We start from the raw sequence: 14972 nt of genomic DNA on the forward strand, positions 1-14972 counted from the left end.
TAGAAATCATATCGCTATAGAGTGCATTACCCCACCATGCACACAAGCCCACATCAGTGGCTACAACTCCAAAAATTTTAAATTTTGGAAAAAAGTGTCAATAGCTTGTTAATTTTTAAAAAACACTTTCTGTTCAGTTTTACCAGTGGTAGACTGGTCTGGTTCTCTTCCAAAACTCCAATCACACTGAAATACTCATCATATTGAATTTGTGACATTACTGTTCAAAAGAAGGAAAGCAACAGAAATCAGTGGAAGAACTTGAATACAGTTTAGTGACATTTCTACTAGGGATACTGTAATAATCAGTGTAGCCCGCACCTCCACCAATAGGTAGTGCTGTATTTTTACATTGTGTTGAAATTGTGTGGCTGTATCTGAATGGGATGCAGGAAGTTTTAGACCTGCTGGTGGTGCTGGAGGTGTTACATAGAGTGTTCCAATAAATCCTTTGATTTTCTATAAGAGAGAATTACAATATTAATGAACAGACACATTCTTCAGCAACTGGTGAGGAAAGGAGAGGGCTAGAAGCGTGCATATTTCCTACTGGATGTTGCAGTATTTTTGTTTTTCAAGTGGTTCTTACTGTTTCCAGGTGATTACTATGGTTTCAACCAAAAAAAGAGAGCCCATGTTTCTGCTCATAGCTGGTGTCCTGGGTTTCCATTGAGAGGTTCTCACCAGCAAGAGAGACCAGGAGAACTTTAATGGAAGTCTACTTGAATGTCCACCAGGGATATTAAAAGGATGAGAAATGATTTTTCGCCCTCTCTCTCCCCACTGCATAGTACAGCTACTCATCTGGAGGAAGAAGGCATGTTCCCACTGCCTGCTGATGGCACTCTTTCCTGGTTGTTTTGCTTAGCAACTCAGCAGGTGGCTTCCCCTCTTACCGCTGAGTTCTTCAGATGGTCAGGAAGAGATAATTGCCCTCCAGCACGGCAAAGCTCATTCTTCTGGACCATCCTACTATCTTCTAGAGCTCTGCATTTTGATAAGAGAAGTGGGCCTTTTGGGAACCTTTTGTGACGATCAGAAGCAGTTTGAGGAGATGAAGGCAGGCTCTTTATTAACTCCTAAATCCCCCTTCCTGTGCTTTACCTTTGTGCCTCTTCTTCCAAAAATCTCATTCTCCTGTTCTAGTGTATTCCACCTCTGATACCTGTGCCTCTTAAACTACATTGACACATCCTCCTTCATATATATATATATATATATATATATATATATATATATATATATATATATATATATATATATTGGAATTGATTTTTCTATCCAAGAAGCATGTTTAAAAGCACTTTCAAAGGGAAAGTTAAAATGGGACATATAGATTCATATTAGATCTTTGGGGGAAGGTACATAAGAATGGCCATACTGGGTCAGACCAAAGGTCCATCTAGCCCAGTATCCTGTCTTCCAACAGTGGCCAATGCCAGATGCCTCTGAAGAAATGAACAGAACTGGTAATCATCAAGTGATCCATCTCCTATTGCCCATTCCCAGCTTCTGGCAAACAGAGGCTTGTGACACTATGGATGGACTTATCCTGCATGAAAGTATCTAGTTCTCCTTGAACCCTGTTATAGTCTTGGCCTTCACAACATCATCTAGCAAGAAGTTCCACAGGTTGACTATGCTTTGTGTGGGGAAAAATATTTCCTTTTTTTGTTTTAAATCTGTTGCCTATTTATGTGTTGATTTTGGGTCCTGTCTGGGGGCACTGGAAATGGGACTGTAGGCAATATGATGATTTTTTATTTTAAGTGGTTGGTTCATCATATAAAGTCTCTGTATTTGCATACCTGATTGTTCAAATGTCCATACTTATTTAAGCACTGAACATTCCAAAAGTTCTAAGAAGCATTTTACTGTCAAAGAGGAAAACTGAATACAAGTATGTTAGAATTTTTGTTAATTGTTGTGTTTGTAATATACTTTTTGCAAAACCCTGTCAGAAGACTTTAAAAATGAGAGAATAAAAAGAATCTCAAATATCGGACGCCCTTTTGTTAAATGCCACATCCAAATCACCGTGTATTTGGCCAAAATATACTTGTATGACAGAGAATAATGCATGAAAAATTTAATTTAGATTGGTCTAATGTTGACTAACTTATTTGAATGTAGAATGATCAATATTGGGCTTGTAATATGAAAACTGGTAACTGACCCTGACTTTTAAAGTCTGTGCATTCCTTAATCTCTAAAGGAATTCTGAAACCAAAGTTTTTTTGTTTTTTTTTTCAAATCTGACAAGTCTGACATCTTTTATAAACCTTCTTTATATGCTAGAGTTAGTGGCAGACCTGGGATGTCTATAACCTGCCAACTGTACATTTTTACTTTAAAAATGAATATTTTAAAATATGGTGATCGGGCTCTTCAAAGTGCCAAAATGCACTAGTGCCTGCCAAAATCTAATGAACAAACCCAATCTGAATTTTCTATATTTCAACTTTGCAGAGAGATGTGACAATTGTGGCATTATAAGAATTTCCCATACAGGAAAAATATTGAAAATATTCTATTTAAATCAGCTTGGCCAAACTTGACACAACCTTGCATGTCAGTTTTTAATTTGAAAGGAACTTTTTCAGAGGATGTGAAAGGAGTAACATTTCTCCTCACAGTGGAAATGGTATTACAATTTTAACTGTAGCATCTGCTACCTCTCTGGATAAATGTGAGATATTGTTGCAGATATAAACACATTTATGAAATCACTTAAATGGGCCTTTCAAATAAGGGAAACCCATATAAATCAGTTACAGATACCAATATATTTATTTTTATATACAGAAAGCTTTTGCTGTCCTAATACTATTTGTACATGCTGTATAAAAATCAGAGAGAAATCTTGGTGAGAAAAATCATATTTACATTTTTATTCCCTAATAGTTCTCGGGATAGGTATTGAGACATTTGAAGAAAAGTGTCCATTCAATTTTTTTAATTTGGTTAAGTGTTTTTTCATTTACATGGTATTACTATAAGGACTATCAGTCACTAGGAGCCCAAGTTAGGCAAAGTCTTGAACTTTCGAAAAATACTATCAAAAGACTAATTTTTTTCTTCAGGAAAAAGCCCAAATTTATTAGCATTTTGTATAGCCCAAGACAAAGGACTCAGAACTGTCTACTAAATTCTACTGTATAACCTACTTTTCCCCCCTTAAATAGGTCAGTATTACAACACAGTATAGTTTTGGAGCTGTATTGTACTATCTAACTAACAAAAAGATGATGTAGCATTTCATTCAATTAGCAGCATCTATGGTCAGTTACAGAAACAAAAGGCAAAGCTTTCTAATTACATTATTCTAAAAAGATGTTAAAATGATACATTTACTTAACCATTTTCTTTTCTCTTGCACGCTTCCAGATTACAGTTTTATAAGTGTGTGTCTTATAAAGGCCTCTTAGCTAGACATTAAGGTAGAAAGCCTTAGTTTTACTCCAATTATGATTTTTATATTTAATCTCTGCCCAGGTGTAATTCCAGGGTTGGGGTGAAACATCTGGCTGGAGACGCAGGAAGAACTTTCCCACTCCTTGAGTTTGCCTTAATTTAGTTCTTCTCAGGTGCCAGGTTTATGGCTTTCCCCTCTTAATTTGGTCCTGGACTCTGCAGGAACTAGTGGAAATCTTTAAAAAAGGGAAGGAGGAGAATCCGGGGAACTACAGACTCACCTCAGCCCCTGGAAAAATCATGGAGCAAGTCTTCAAGGAATCCATTTTGAAGTACTTGGAGAGGAAGGTGATCAAGAACAGTCAACATGGATTCACCAAGGGCAAGTCATGCCTTACCAACCTGTTTGCCTATGATGAGATAACTGGCTCTATGGATATGGGAAAAGTGGTTGACATGACATATCTTGACTTTAGCAAAGCTTTTGATACAGTCTCCCACAGTATTCTTGCCAGCAAGTTAAAGTAGTATAGACTGGATGAGTGGACTATAAGGTGTACAGAAAGCTGGCTAGATCGTCGGGCTCAATGGGTAGTGATCAACGGCTCGATGTCTAGTTGGCAGCCAGTATCAAGTGGAGTGCCTCGGGAGTCAGTCCTGCTGCCAGTTTTGTTTAACATCTTCATTAATGATCTGGATGATGGGATGGATTGCACTGTCAGCAAGTTTGCAGCTGACACTAAGCTGTGGGGAGAAGTAGATATGCTGGAGGGTAGGGATAGGGTCCAGAGTGACCTAGACAAATTGGAGGATTGGGCCAAAAGAAATCTGATGAGGTTCAACAAGGACAAGTGCAGCACTTAGGACAGAAGAATCCCATGCACTGCTACAGGCTGGAGACTGAGAAAAGGATTACAGTGGATGAGACGCTGGATATGAGTCAGCAGTGTGCCCTTGTTGCCAAGAAGGCTAACAGCATGTTGAGTTGCATCAGTGGGAGTATTGCCAGCAGATCAAGGGAAGTGATTATTCCCTTCTATTCGGCATTGGTGAGGCCACATCTGGAGTAGTGTGTCCAGTTTTCGGCCCCCACTACAGAAAAGATGTGGACATATTGGAGAGAGTCCAGTGGAGGGCAATGAAAATGATTAGGGGGCGGGGCACATGACTTATGAGGAGAGGCTGAGGGAACTGGGCTTATTTAGTCTGCAGAAGAGAAGAGTGAGGGGGGATTTGATAGCAGTCTTCAACTACCTGAAAGCGGGGATAATGGTTCCAAAAAGGATGGAGCTTGGCTGTTCTCAGTGGTGGCAGATGATGGAACAAGGAGCAATGGTCTCAAGTTGCAGTGTGGGAGGTCTAGGTTGGATATTAGGAAACACTATTTCACTAGGACGGTGGTGAAGCACTGGAATGGGTTATCTTGGGGGTGGAATCTCCATCCTTGGAGGTTTTTAAGGCCCGGCTTGACAAAGCCCTGGCTGGGATGATTTAGTTTGTGTTGGTCCTGCTTTGAGCAGGGGGTTGGACTAGATGACCTCCTGAGGTCTCTTCCAACCCCAGTCTTCTATGATTCTATGACACCCACAGATGTCTTATACACTCCTTTGAAGGTACAGAGATGCTTTTGTCTGACCAATGAATAATTCTACCTCTCACTGAAGTATTGAGTTGTTCAATCATCAATTTCTGCTGAACTAGGTCTGAGCATAGGCTTAGTCTGAGCATAGGTCTGCCAGCACAGGCTTTCACACAAAATATTCTTTTGTAGCTACATGCTGTCTTGTCCAGCTGCTGGACTTTCATTTGTTCCTTTCATAGAACCATTGAAGATGATGGTTGGAAGAGACCTCAGGAGGTCATCTAGTCCAGTGGCTCTGCAACCACATCAGCCAACTCCCTCAGCACCCTCGGATGCATTAGATCTGGACCCATGGACTTGTGCATGTCCAGCTTTTCTAATTTAGTCCTTAACCTGTTCTTTCACCACTGAGAGCTGCTCACCTCCTCCCTACACCGTGTTGCCCAGGACAGCAGTCTCGGAGCTGACCTTGTTTGTGAAGACCAAAGCAAAAAAAGCATTGAGTACTTCAGCTTTTCCCACATCATTTGTCACTAAGTTGCCTCCCCCATTCAGTAAGGGTCCCACACTTTCCCTGATCACCACCTTGTAGCTAACATACCTGTAGAAACCCTTCTAGTTACCCTTCACATCCCTTGCTAGCTGTAACTCCAATTGTGCTTTGGCCTTCTTGATTACACTCCTGCATGCTCGAGCAATATTTTTATATTCCTCCCTAGTCATCTGTCCAAGTTTCCACTTCTTGTAAGCTTCCTTTTTGTGTTTAAGCTCACCAAAGATTTCACTGTTAAGCCAAGCTGGTGACCTGCCATATTTGCTATTCTTTCTGCACATTGGGATGGTTTGTTCCTGAGCCCTCAATAAGGCTTCTTTAAAATACAGCCAGCTCTCCTGGATTCCTTTCCCCCTCATATTAGCCTCCCAGGGGATCCTGCCCATCAATTCCCTAAGGGAGTCAAAGTCTGCTTTTCTGAATTTCATATTTTGCTATTCTCCTTTCTTCCTTTTGTGAGGATCCTGAACTGAACCATCTCATGGTCACTGCTGCCCAGGTTACCACCCATTTCTACTTCCCCTACCAAGTGTTCCCTGTTAGTAAGCAGCAGATCAAGAGGAGAATGGCCCCTAGTTAGTTCCTCCAGTACTTGCACCAGGAAGTTGTTCCCAACCCTCTCCAAAAACTTCCTGGATTGTCTGGGCACTGATGTTTTGCTTTCCCAGCAGCTGTCAGGATTATTGAAGTCCCCCATTAGAATCAGGCCCTGTGTTCTGGAAACTTCAGTTAATTGTCCGAAGAAAGCCTCATCTACCTCGTCCTTCTAGTCCGGTGGTCTATAACACATGCCCACCATGAGATCACCCTTGTTGCTCTCACTTCTAAACGTAACCCAAAGATTCTCAACAGGCTTTTCTCCAGTTTCATACTGGAGCTCTGAGCAACCATACCACTCTTTCTTACAGTGCAACTCTCCCACCTTTCCTCCCCTGCCTGTCTTTCCAGAACAGTTTATACCCATCCATGACAGTGCTCCAGTCATGTGAGCTACCCTACCATGTCTCTGTTCCAATCACATCACAGTTCTTTGACTTTCTTCTCAGTCTGTCTCCTTCTTTTTAAAGTGCTTCTTTCTCTTTCCAGAAACAAGTTCTTTTCTTTATTCTCTTTCCCACAAAACATTGTATTACTCAAAATGGATAAGGGTCTTCTAACAAGACTTACTTTTCTGGGAAATGTTCTGTTATTTAAGAACATTCTGCACAGTACGCTATTTTTGAAGGACAAAAATACACAGCAAAATTATCTTTAACTCTAGTGAAATAAGTTTTAACTCGTGTTTGCCAGCGTTTGGTATATGTGCCTATGTTATATAACAAGTTGGGATTGCTATACTGAGAAAATTCAGATTGGATGAGTATGACAGTGGGGATGCAGAAGATTTAACTTGTAGGTCAGATTAACATACTTAACCCGGACCAGCAGTGAACAAAAGTTATTATCTTCAGTACCATAACCTACTATTCCATTGGAATGGTTGTATTAGGAATACAGAAAAAGAAAAGGATGAAAAATAAAATGGTGATCTAAATCTAGCACTTTGTGTCCACATGACAATGACCACTGGCATCTTTGGGGACAGTTTCAGATTAGTCAAAGCCTTTGAGCATGACAACTCAGCTGCTTTCTCACTCTTGAAAATGGTTCCTTCAGATCAGGGCGGGGGCACATTGCCTTGACCATGTGTTCAAGCTGTACTCTGGGTCTCTATGCTTTATCTGTTCTTTGAATAATTGGGAAGTTCAGTATGCTGAGTTGTCCCTCAACACCTTTTGAATAGTGCTAAAAAACAGAGAAAGAGACCAAGAGAGAAAAGCAAGCAGTGAATATAGTAAATCTTTTTTTAACAAAAAGAAGCAATTGCTTTTTCATTATATCAAAAAGATGAGTTTATTCACTAAAAATATAACCGCTCCATCATCCGCCTCTTGTATGCGATCCCACAATAGTGCAGCTCTAATGGTACCATTCCATTCAGAAAAATAGTCTTTGATTTTTGTTGCAAACCTATATAATGGTAAAGCCGATTCCAGTCCTAAATAAAAGGACCCAAGTATGTGAGTAGCATAAATAATATTCCTGATGCATCAGAACAGTTGAGACAAGAATATGTTGCTTTGGTGACAGTCTGCTCTTTCAGCTTTCAAGGTTTTGCAGAAAATTTCTATATCTTGTAGAATGGAATGTTGATGATCTGGCTTCAGTATGAACCGTTCCTTTATATCATCCCTTTCTAAATAGATGTGCTTATTGGGTATGCATATATAACCATTTAAAATTCATGATTCAATTAATTGCTTGCTAATGGACATTGCTAGTTGTGCTTGACCTAAATGTGCACCTTAAAATCAGGCACTTGTAAGTTGGAGGAAACCTAGCTAATAGATTTAACCTAGCAAATGTGTTACAACGTAGAGCAGGATGAGTCTGAGAGTTTTAGGGTCACATTTCTGTTTCCATTGCTGTACACTTCCTGAGCTAGAGTTCATCAGTCCATAACTAATTCATAATGCTGGGCAAAAACTACTCAGAACAATATAACCTTCTGTCTTTTTTCAAATAAAAAAATAATTTAAGAGTTCCTTCCTAGTCCTACTCTTAGAGTAGCAGAGGCACTTAGTCTTTAGAAATACAATATAAGAGCCACCTTCTCAAGAATAAAATATGAATAGATGGAAAACTTCCAGCTGTTTCAAAAGCAAAAAGCTTATAAGTATTGGAAAAAGTCATTTATACACTGACTTTTTATTAGGTTTAAGGACAATATTCTACAAATCTGGTAGCTAATGAATGTGTCATGTATAAAAAGCTGAGAAAAGACATTGGTTTACTGAAAGAATAAACTCTTGATGAGGTAAACACATACAGCAAAATATTGCTTCCACCCCACACAGAGTCAGGAAATGCCAAAATTAAGCAGATTTAACTCTGTTCTCCTTGGCATATCTATTACATGCACAATCTTTGTTCTCTCCTCTTTTGTTGTATCTTTAAACTGGGCATTACAGTCATGCCACTGTAATGTTCTCTCAGTTTAGTTTTTTGGATGGAATCTTCAAGGTTGGTTGGTTGGCTTATTTATTTATTTTAATTGAGAAAGATGGCCTGAAGAATAAATAGGAAAAAAAGGAGCTTGAAAGCTTTTCTGACTTTCAAAAATAGTCATGATGCATGGAACTATTTGGTTAGACATACTGGAGTGCCCTGTACCATGAACTTTAGAAGGACCATAGGTGTGAGCTGCTATCTTGCAAAATGTAGGAGCTATGAAGCTCAGAAGATGCATCAAAGCAGGGAATCCCTTCAGACGCACCTTCCAAAGCCTCTAAGAGCCCTTATTCTATCTGCAAACTTGAAGCATTATACTTTTTGCTATGTGGCTCAGGTAGATATGCAATGGACTATTTTTTCCCGATACCATCCACTGTTGTTAGTACTCCTGCATTTTAGCTTCACGTGCAAGATAGCTACACATACATGCCCGAAAATCTAAGTTGCATACTTCAGGAAAAAAATATCTACAGTGCAATCTCAGTATGTTGTTTTCAAAGGCTCACAACTGAGTCAATTCAAAACTAACTTTCTCTGGTATAAGCAAAGGCACTTCTCCAAAGTGAAAGCAATTCCATGCCAAAATTAAACTTTCAGTCCCCTGCTAATTTGGCTGTAGCGCTGTTGACAAAATCAATCCATCATCATGGGAAGGCTGTATTTCTCTTTGCTCTTCTCCCCCTTGTAAAATGGTTAAAATACTTTTCTTCCAAATATTATGAATTTCACAAGGATATGCATGATTGAAAACAGGGGTTAGAATGGAAACCATTATACAACCTTATCTCAAAACTCACTGTTGCTATAATTTTTCAAAAAATTTCAAATACAATTAAATCTTAATCACCCCACTATGTAGTATTCTGCAGTTATTGCCTCAGGATCTATCAAGGACAATGAAACAAGCTGAGATTGGGGGAGTTGTCATGAAAATGTAGCAGCTCTGGCATAAAATGTACTCATCCATTCCAAACAAGTTGGTGATAATGAAAACCCTAGTCATAGTTTACTGGTTGTGTGGGGTTTTTTTTGTTTGTTTTTTGGTTTTTTTTTTTAAATTACTTGCCCCAGGCAAGTAGATCTTTGCAAGGCAATTGAATCTTATTTATTTAATTGTTCTTTCAGGCTGCACAAATTAATTGCAGCACAAATGTTTTTAGCTAAAAAACAGAATGAGTAATAGAGCAACTTATTTATTTTGCAGCAAGTGTACACGTTTCCTGTCTCTTACTCAGAAGCTTTATTTTTCATTCCATGAAAGCAGCCTGCCTGTCTGTCTGTCTGTCTCTCTCTCTCTCTCTCTGATATACTGAAAGAGAGATTTTATAGCTTGGGAAGATACATACCTCCTGAGCTATTTTGAGCGGAAGTACAATTATGCAGCCTTTATTCCTCTTGGCGAGCACTCTTTCACTGGAGTAATTTTAGTAGGATTATTTACACAACTAAGTGCTAATCAGCATGAGCATTGGTTGCAGAACTTGGTACAAAAAAGTCCAAATTCTGGCTTGATCCACTATCCAAAATGGTAGAAGTACATTTTGCTGTCCCCTGCCCTATCTCTTGTGGTCCTTTGAGCCCTGCTTGTCAGTAGCTCTCTCTGTGGAGGTTGTTTTGGGGAAAAGATAGGCATGGAGTGAGGAAATGGCCAGAAAGTCCACTTTTTTTTTTTTGCTTCCCTGGCCAAAACCCTCACAAGGAAGGATTGCAGAAGCCAGTGATGTCACTGCACTGTCCAGGGCACAGAAGTGGCTGTGAAGAAGTTTTGGTGCTCTGTATTTAGGAAACAAATGGGAAATTCTGTACTGAGGAACCCTAGGAGAAAGCCTGGTTAGTCTAGCTTGGTGCATGGGTTGATGCTTTAGCTCAAATTGGCTAGCTATACATTATCTAATTCCCAGATTTTGTTGCACAAATGTAGTCTGTGTGAGTGAATACAATTTCTGGGTCCTTCATTTTGTGACACTTCTGATGAACGTAGTCTGAGATTCTGTTTTTGTCACAAAACCAGGGAAATTTTGCCTGGTTTCAGGTTTCCCTTTGAATCTTCAGTGAGCATTGCAACAGTAGCTTCTTGATGCAGTCTCACAACGGCAATTGTGTCAGGTTTTTATAGAGTGAAATCCAGCTGTATTTGAATTATTGACCTTCTATAAATCTACAGATTTTATATCCATTTAACTTTATAGAAAGTAGTAGACTGATTTATTTTTTCTCCAGTGTCAATTCTCCTTCTCTTCCTCCTGTTAGGGAAATAGAAAAAGATTTGGCCTTCTAATTTTTTGTACTGATTGTTTCAGTGGTTGTTTTTATTGTATTTATTTTAAAATAAAACATGAGTCATGTCTTGGGAATGGCTGGATAGATATGGGAAGATAGATTATATTTTTAACCAGAATAGGAAATGGAAACCTTAAGGCAAGATTTTTTTTTTATTGCACAAGGGTATATGAGGGGAGATCAACCCTATGTGAGTTGTTTGATCATTGTATCTAATCACAGATGTGTAAAGGGTGCTGCACATCTGCTCATGCAGATTTCCCCTGAAACACAGGGTGAGGTGTGAGCAGAGCCTCAAATCTGTCTGCCACTGAGTGGAACTTGGGTGCACAGGGAAGGCAGTAATTTGTTTAGGACTTGGACCACTAGAAATTATTTGTACACAGGAATAAGAAGGGGACTGTTGTTCCCCAAGCCACAATTCCTTCCTGGGATACTTATGGAACAGGGCAGCCATGTACTGCACCTTATTATGGACTATGTTAATCTAGTCCTTAGTTTCCCTTCCATGCAGAGGACACCTCTGCCACTTGGTCAATATGAGAGTGAATTTGTCAGTTCTTTTTTATTTGCTTTTCCCAATTAATGAGCACCTGAGTGTTACTAAAGAACATCCATCTTCTCTGTTCTCAAATGCCATGCTTATTCATGGTGCTCAGGTGAGTATGAAATAAGATCTAAAAAATAACTGGATAACTATATGACTGGTAATATTTTCAGCCATGTCAGTTGAAGAGAGGGGTGGAAGAAAAACACAACTCAAGCTTTGGAACATAGGCTAATTGTCTAAATGGGACAGGAAAGAATCTCCATCCTCTGTACATTGCACAAATTGGCTAGGTCGATTATAAAGAGGTTTGTATGTGTTGAGTTGCCTTCCTCTGAAGCGTCAGGTTTTGGTCCCTGTCTGTAGCTAGGATACCATATTGGAGGATCAGATACATTGTGGCAATTCTTATCTTAGTTAGTTTCCAATATTCATACAGTTAGTGACTGAAGAGAGAGGAATAGTTACTTCTGTTTGTTTGTCTTACCAGGAAAAAAACGGGAGTCTGAACTTCAAAGTAATGCATTTCATATAATCGTTTCCTGCATGTGTCTGTGGACTTGTTAAGCCTGACCTGCAATAAATTGAAACACAATTAGTTTTATGCTAAAATGTTTTGTGAACTAATGCCTGAAACATAGCATTAGTTACGCCCACTATTTTAATGAACTTCCCACATTATTTCTGCTTAAATAATGAAGAAGAGGGTTGGAAGGGAAGCTAACTTGTCCTGTTGTATCTCCATCTAAGCCAATGAATGACATTAGAAATTTACTGGCTCCATTAACATTAACAAAGTCTTTTGCAAAGTTATTCTTTGAAAAGACAAACCTCAGCTTTAAATTATTTAATCACAAGAGTTTGTGGTGAACATGACAATCTCACAAAACTGTGTTTCTCTTACATCTTACTCAACGTAGAAATCATTTTGCAACCCACCAGGTGTGTGTGTTAAATTACTCCAAAGTAGTGTTTATTTTGCTTGGCCTTTTGAATATGTTTCTGACAGCAAGTCCTCAGAAGGAATTAGTAGGGTTAGAAGGACTGTGAAGTTTGACCAAGCTGCAAAAAACAACGGACTCTCTTACACTTTCCTATCACCCCTCCCTCCTTCCTATTAGTCATTCTTGGTAGTGTAGTCCACTGGGCAATGTCATGTACTAAGAACTACCACTAAAGAGCATTCAAATCAAACCACATACATTACTTATACAAAATTGACCTATTTAAAATTGGTACAATCCAAATGCACAGCAACAGAATCGAAATCAAACTTTACATGGTCAAGGAGTGTTGTCATATTGCCATAAGTATTGGGGAACAGAGATTACACGACAGAGGGGGTCCCCTTTATTCTATCTCTTCAGCGATACTCCAGCTGTACCAGCTGCTAGACAGCCCACTAAGAGCTGTTGCCAGTTTATGTAGGCTAGAACAGCTTCCAACCTATCTAACCTACATCAGGGATCAGGCTATGGTGGAGGTGAACAGCAAATTAAGAAGCTGTAATCAGCTCTCTCCATCACCCTTTCTATGATCAGTGCATCTCGGTAACAATATAGGATCTGGGTAGTTACTACAGTCCCATCGTCTCAAAAGTCTTCCTATCCTGCAGAAAATAAGTTATTTCTGAATAGAAACTCAATAGGATTTGCTCTGCACAAGAAACTGAATGTAATGCTTCAAAAGTATAGTAGTCTTCCGTCGGTAGCTGTTTACATACATGTAGTGATTGTATGTAGTCTGTGAAAGATGATTTCAAAGTACACACAGGCAAAATAACAGTATAGTAAAAGAATACACATGGATACTGGATGAGTTTCACCAGTTAAAGGACTAAACAGATCAAGAGAGATCTGATAGAGCTACAGCTAATTGGCCTGATTCTCAATCACCCATAGTCCCACATGGGGCAGGCGCTCTGTGGTATCAATAGTAGCTTGTCCTCCATTTTGAATTATGGAATTCACTTCAGTGAATTCTGGTGCAAGGCACAGTCTGGGTAAGTTTATCCTGTTATTTATCTTAAACAATTAAAAAATAAAAGGACTGGAGGGGAAAGGTGGCCAATTGGGGTAGTGTATGCATCTTCTGTCGTCCTCCAGATTGGAAAGTGATGGGAGAGAAATGGGAATAAGAATATGATAGACAGAGCAGCAAGAGATCTGGAAACAATTCTGACCTATAGAAATCTGGGATTCTGGAGTCAAGGAGGAAAAAGTGATTGAGTATGGGGCTGTGCACAGAAAAAGATGCAGACCCTGTGACAGAGTACGGATTAACTCCAAGGCAAGAGATCATTCACCCTCCTAATATAGTGAAATGGAATGAAATTATTTTCCTATTGCTTAAGTGTTTCTAAGTCTCTTCAGTCTATTTCTCCTGAATATCTTTCAGCAGGTCTTGTCAGAGCAAGTAATAGCTGAAGGTTAATGTCACTGATTATGTATGCGATCACAGATTTTTTTTTTCTTCCAATAAATGTCCTTCTCAGAGAGAACCCAAAATGTTGTAGTTGCCAATGGCTGCTGTGAACAACATTTTGGGATATAATCCTTTTGTCTGTGAATAAACAACTCTCCCTGAACAGTTCAGTTTCTTCAGTGTCACATACAAATATCAATTTATTGTGGGTAAGTGTCATAAAATGCCTCTTAGCTGGTGAAATTCAGAGTTTCTAAGTCCAGGAACTAATTTATTGCAGTTTTTGAATTTCATATTTAGTGGGGAGTCCATAGTTACTGAGAGATTCAATTTGGAAGCATCTTTATACCCCAGAATATAGCATCCCTCTCTTCCATTCAATTTTTAGTTTCTCCTTCCACTTCTTTTCATTTTTTATGATGTTCTCCTACCCCATTTTCCTGTTGTGTATCAAGGAACCTTGGCCTCTCCTTTTTTTTTTCTGGGTGCCTATCAATTGAATTGCATTTGTGAGTGGTGATACTATTTCTTAGTGAACACCAGATGGTGTTATCTTCTCTCTTCCCCTGGTTTTTCATGTTTCTCTCTCTTTCCTTTCTCCTCCCACTCTGCTCCCGCTCTCCCGCTGTAAAAGTTCTTGTCACTGGTACAGTCGAACAGGAAGCCATATCACTCATTAACCAAGAGCCTCCAATCACTGTGGCAACAGATAACATGCCCCTTACAGCAGCAAGATTTAGAAAGTTACCTTGGGAAGGAAAATGAGAGTTGACCTCAAGGGAGGGAGGAAGAGGTTTCTCCCTCCCTTGAGATTTAGAGGCTTGTGAGGGATGGAAAAAGTTGGTGACATTGCAACCTGCAATGATTTAGTAGTCACAGCAATGCATCAGGAAAAAAGAAAATTAAAAGCCAGTGCTGACTTAATTATTAATAACTAATATTATTCACAATGAATGTAACTCCTGTTTGGTAAGCAAATTGTTTGCAACCCAATCCTGATTTTTTTTTCTTCCCCCTCCTCTCAAATGTATTCATTACTTGAATAGTTTAGGCAGATAGCATTCAGACTATATGCTGTTCATAATTCCCGCCCCCTCCATTATTTGCCCTTCCTGCAG

Source organism: Dermochelys coriacea, chromosome 5 (genome assembly GCF_009764565.3).
Source record: "Dermochelys coriacea isolate rDerCor1 chromosome 5, rDerCor1.pri.v4, whole genome shotgun sequence".
Classification (NCBI taxonomy): Eukaryota; Metazoa; Chordata; order Testudines; family Dermochelyidae; genus Dermochelys; species Dermochelys coriacea.